The sequence below is a fragment of the Cnephaeus nilssonii genome (assembly GCF_951640355.1).
Source record: "Cnephaeus nilssonii genome assembly, chromosome: 7".
In the NCBI taxonomy this organism is placed as follows: Eukaryota; Metazoa; Chordata; class Mammalia; order Chiroptera; family Vespertilionidae; genus Cnephaeus; species Cnephaeus nilssonii.
Window position 1 is genome coordinate 20,375,585 of NC_137078.1, and position 5,959 is coordinate 20,381,543.

Genomic DNA, 5,959 nt, shown 5'->3' on the forward strand with positions numbered 1-5,959 from the left:
ATTCTAGAAAAACAAAATTCTTGCTGAGGCAAACTAACTCCCTTTAACCAAGGAAAGGACACCCTTTGGAGAGGAAAGCACATACCTATTCCCCTGGGATGACCTTAACTCACATCTTCCCATTCTACATAAATACTTGTCCTGTTCTGAACCAACCCCCTGGGTCCCAAGCAATTCTCTTAGAGAATTGGATTTGGTTTTTTTTTTTCTGTCTCTAGCTATTTCCTGCTTTATTATTCAACAGCCTAAATTTAGCTCCACACTCCATCTTTACAGCCCAGATTTCCAATGCGCCATGAAAGCAGAAGTAACTGTGAGTGGGAGGCATTGGAGAGGTACTGGGGGCAGGGGTGGAAGGGAGGCACATCTCATGTGCCTCCCTTCCAGTAGGGAGGAGGAGAAGTCATCATATTAGCAGAGCTGGATGCTGACATTCTGAGAGGCTGCCCTCAGCACATAACAGGCCCCAGGACCACAGAATCCCTCTAATTCACCTGAAGGGGGGTACAGCGCTGCTTGCCGTGAAATAAGTAATCGGTTCTTCCTTTCCTATATTCTATGTGTTGGCACAATGCATAGTACTTGCTAAGCACTCCAGGCAAAAAAAAAAGAGCCACTCACTCTGATTAACTGTCAGAACTAATTCTCATCCATGTTATTATACGATAAAGAGGAAAAAGGAAATCCAAGGAAACTGTGCTTAAGGCCAGTGCCTAATCAGGTTTCTTTCCCTTTCATCTGTTTCATACAAAAACTGCCTGGGATCACTGGTGTGAGCCATTAGGTTCCTCTCCTCAAGCGTTAATTAATTAAATGTGATATTTTAAAATATATACACCTCTTTCCAGGTAAAACAATCTGAGCTCTTTGTAAATTGCTCAATGCCCGTTGGTCCCCCCTCGCGCAGTTCTACTTCATTGCCTTGTACCTGCTATTCCCCTGTTGGGCCACAACTCCAGCAGCAATAAGTATAGAGTAATTATTTCTGCCAGAAATGTTTCCCCTGAAAGGGGCTTGCCTTATTTTGGTTGTATGTGTGTGCTTGAAAGAAAGGCATGTTATAATATCAGGCCTCTTTGTTTTCCCTCTTTTAATACCCACTGGTTCTCTAAGATGTCATTGGCAAACACAACACCATTTGCTTTTGTTCCCTTTATAAATATTTTCCACTTGAGCCCTATTTCTTACTTACAACTGCTAAGTGTCTTGCTATGAAAAGCAACTGTTCCAAAGCAGTAGACTGAATGAACACAGCCTGTGTGGTTTTGATTTAGGAAACATTCAGCTTTTGGTCTGAAACGCCCTGGAATCAGAGCAGTTTATAGTCTCTTGGATTCTTGAAGGCAACTCAAATGGCAGGTATGTGTGTGCAAGGTGGGAGCTGGGGGCAGATGGGGAGACTTGGAATATCCAATTGATTTGTCATGTCTATTGCAATCATGCTATTATTCACGCAATAACAATTGTTGCATGCCTACATATGTGTTTGCTACTCCTGGACAAGTAATCCCCAAAAGGTGACCATTCAATCCAAGTAGAAAGCTTGTGTTACTCTATGTCATGGAGGTCAAGAGACCAGACTTCATCATTGTCACAATCTATGTAAGATATAAGCCCTATCCAGAAATCTGGAGACATTGAACATTTCCCTACCTTGAAAGAAAGCTTACCAGAAGATGCTTAAATAATTAAGTACTTTTAAAAGGAAAAAATAAATAAATGAATTTTATATTATGTCAACAGACAAATCACATTATTGCCTCTCACTCCAATAAGGCCTACAGTCTGTTTTACATTGTGCCAGGCTCACTTCTTGCTAGAATTCATTGTAATAAGATGCTTGAAAAGGTTCTTTCTGTCCAGGTTCAGATGCAACAAATCTAATCCTACATTAGGCTATGACAAGAGGACAGACAATTGTGAATCAGAGGCATGAATAACATCCTCAAGATTCTGCCTTCTCCATCTGAGAAATGTGCCCACCACTCTCCAGAGAGACTCCAGTTTTAATTTGATCATACCACTATGACTCATTCCCCCAGAAGAAATGGTCTGTACCTCACCCTCGACCAGGTTCTACCAGCCATGCCTTTGAAAGCATTGTAGAAAGTCAAGCAGTGATTCCTTAGTTTGATCCCATTAAACTCTTTAAAATATATACATATATTGCAGAGAGGAAAGGAAAGAGAGAAAGACAGAGAAAGAGAGAGAAACATCAATGATGAGAGAGAATCATTGACTGGCAGCCTTCTGCACATCTCCCACTGGGAACCGAGCCACAACCTGGGCACGTGCCCTTACTGGGAATTGAACTGTGAGCTCCCAGTTCATAGGTCAATGCTCAACAACTAAGCCACACCAGCTGGGCTCCCATTAAGCTCTCCATAGGTTAGGCAAATGTCCCAGGATTCTTAGAAGTATGTGACTAGGACCTAGTCACTAGGTGAACTTTGAGGAGCTATCATTTCAAGCATACATCTAAGTTTGCAAGACATGAGGGCAAATGGTGGAGGACAAGGATTGGCTTTTCTCTTCCTGTGCAGCCCACTGTCCCTAGTCTAGTGCTAGCATTGGGGAGGACACAAAATGTATTACTATAGGGTAATACACTTGGGATACTCCATTAGTTGGCAATGCCAACTGATATTTTTACTCAAGTAGTGAAAACAACTCTGGCCTTTCTCAAACCTTGATTAGGACTGTGTTGGATCCATTAATAGGAATGTACCTCTATAACTGGGGAGCTATCAAAATCTCAGGCATCCCACCCTCTATTTTCTTAAAGTGATATCATATTTTCCCTGCCATTTAAAATAGTTCTGCACAGCAAAAGAAACCAGCATTAAAATGAAAAGGGAACCCACTGTATGGGAGAACATATTTGCCAATGATACATCTGATAATGGGTTAATATCCAAAATATATAAAGAACTCATACAACATGCCGAAACCGGTTTGGCTCAGTGGATAGAGCGTCGGCCTGCGGACTCAAGGGTCCCAGGTTCGATTCCGGTCAAGGGCATGTACCTTGGTTGCGGGCACATCCCCAGTGGGGGGTGTGCAAGAGGCAGCTGATCCGATGTTTCTCTCTCATCGATGTTTCTAACTCTCTATCCCTCTCTCTTCCTCTCTGTAAAAAAATCAATAAAATATATTTTTTTTAAAAAAGAACTCATACAACAAAACAAAAGGAAGGCAAACAATACAATTAAAAAATAGGCAAAGGATCTAAATAGACACTTCTCCAAAGAGGACAGGTAGATGGCCAAGAGGCATATGAAATAATGCTCAATATCACTAATCATCAGAGAGATGCAAATTAAAACTACAATGAGGTATCACATTGCCAGAAAGACCACCATAAATAAATCAACAAACAACAAGTGCTGGCAAGGATGCAGAGAAAAAGGAACCCTAGTTTACTGCTGGTAGGAATGCAGACTGGTGCAGCTACTATGAAAAACAGTGTGGAGTTTCCTCAAAAAAATTAAAAATGAAATTGCTATTTGACCCAGTGATCCCACTTCTAGGAATATATCCTAAGAATCCCAAAACACCAACCAGTAAGAATACATGTACCCCTGTGTTCATAGCAGTGCTATTTACAGTAGCAAAGGTCTAGAAACAACCCAAGTGCCCATCAGTAGATGAGTGGATAAAAAAGCCATGGTACATTTCTACCATGGAATACTATGCAGCAGTAAAAAAGAAGGATCTCTTACCCTTTGAGATAGCATGGAGGGACCTTGAGATTATTATGCTAAGAGAAATAAACCAGTCAGAGAAAGACAAATACCACCTGATCTCACTTATATGTGGAATTTAATGCACAAAATAAACTGATGAGTAAATTAGAACCAGAGGCATGACGACCTGAAACAGACTGACAAATCTCGGGGGAGGGAGGGGTAGTGGGAAGAGATTAACCAAACAATTTATATGCATATATGCATTGCCCTTGGACACAGGCAATAGGATGGTGAAGGCCTGGGGTGAGGCAGGAACCAGGTGGAGGGGGACAAGAGGGGAAAAGAAGGGAACATCTGTAATACTCTCAACAATAGAGATAAATAAAATAAAATAAAATAAAATAAAATAAAATAAAAAATAGTTCAAGTTTTCAAGTTCCATGCAAGAGAACTTTGAAAAGACCTTGTGGTAGATTATGTTTTCAAGGTGTCTAAAACAATACTCATTCTACAGCTCTTTTGCACTATAATCTTGCCACTCTCTATTAGACAGGTGAGGCCTCTCTACCCTCCAGGGATCTAGGCTTGCCCAGTGACCTCTTTTGATGAATATAATGCTGCCAAATTACCTCTTAAATCTTGCCTTTACTTTTTGGAAGGCTCCTTCTTAGAATCCAACTGCCATACTATCAGGAAGCTCAAACAGACAAGTCCATATGAAGGAGAATTGGAGCTCCTCACTGATAGCCCAGCTGACCTCCCAGGCAGCCTTCAGAAATAACTCTCAGCCATGTGACTGAGGCCCTTTTGAACCTTCCAGTTCTTCCAGTGCCCCATCCACCATCATGCAAAAAAGAACTGCCCAAATTGTGAGGAATAATACATTGTCTTATCTTTATAACCCTGAAAGTTGATTTGTTACACAGCAATAGATAACCAAATAGGCCTCTTAAGGGCCATTTGTTTTCCAGGTTATATGTGTATGTGTTTGTGTGAGTATGGTCTGTTGTTTTTCAAAAAACTATTCTTATGCACTCATTTATCTAATCCTTTACCTTTACTACTGACTTGATAACTTCTAGTAAATCTCATGGCTAGAATAGGGAGAGAGAGAGATAAGTCATTCTGAGTTTGAAATCTGCTTCCGTAACCATCTCTTCTGCTATTTACTACTCACTATTTCAAAAGTGAGTTTTCTAAAATACAGGTCAAGTCATATATCCCTTGTTCTAAAACCACCAATTGTTCCACATTGCTTATGTAATAAACTCCTTACCTCAACAAATGCTTTCCAAAACAAAGATGCTTTTGAGAGCAGAGGTTTGCTGGAACAAAATGATCATTACTGTGAAGATGCTGAGGCCACTGGTCCCAGAAGCAGAACTAGAAATTAAAAGCTAGAGAGGGAGTTAATCTTCAGATTAACATAGAAGATTTGGAACATTTAGAGATTCATAATGGAGAATCCAAGGGGTGCAATGAGTTTTGAACAGTGTAACAGGGCACTTTTGATTTGGATTCTTACAGGCCAAGTTGGACTAGAGTCTAGACAGACTGTGGTTTAAGATATTATATTTGTTTTAGAACAGAAAAAGTGAAATAATGCATGTGGGACTTAAACTCGTGTACAATTGATCAAATTAAATAAAGATGAGAAAGATGACACTAAAATTGACACACATTTGACTAATAATAGGGTTATATAAGTGGCCTAAATCATACCATAAATCCCAGATGTTTAGCCTGTGCAAAAAGAGAATCGCATCTGTGTATAAGGTTAGGTTTCACTTAGACCCAGGGGATTCAAGATGGGAGATAGAAACAGGAATCATTTTCTCAAGAAGAGTCTGGATTACTGAGTCCCAATGTTCAAACCAAACAGGTTAAGTTTTGAGGATATAATCTTTCCCCAAAGGTATCACTAATATGCAGTAGGACCTGTGGCTCTTAATCAACTGCCTCAGGTTTCTAAAACATGAATGAGCCTCCCTTGAGCAGAAAAACTAATTAATGAAATTCTTGGCATTGGAGAGCACATGGTGGGAGGTGGGTGAGGTGCATCTTGGATTACTGGACTTTCCCAATCTTTGAAATCATGTAATTTGGTTTCCTGACCATTCATGGGAAATTGGGAAGAATGGAAGGTGAAAAGAATCCAGAATTGTTTTTATTTGAGTAATGGCATCTTAAAGACAGGCTCTGAGTGGCCTATTCACTCCTCCTTGCCAGGGTGGCTTAGTGGGCAGGGTATTGAAATAAGAAGCAGATTT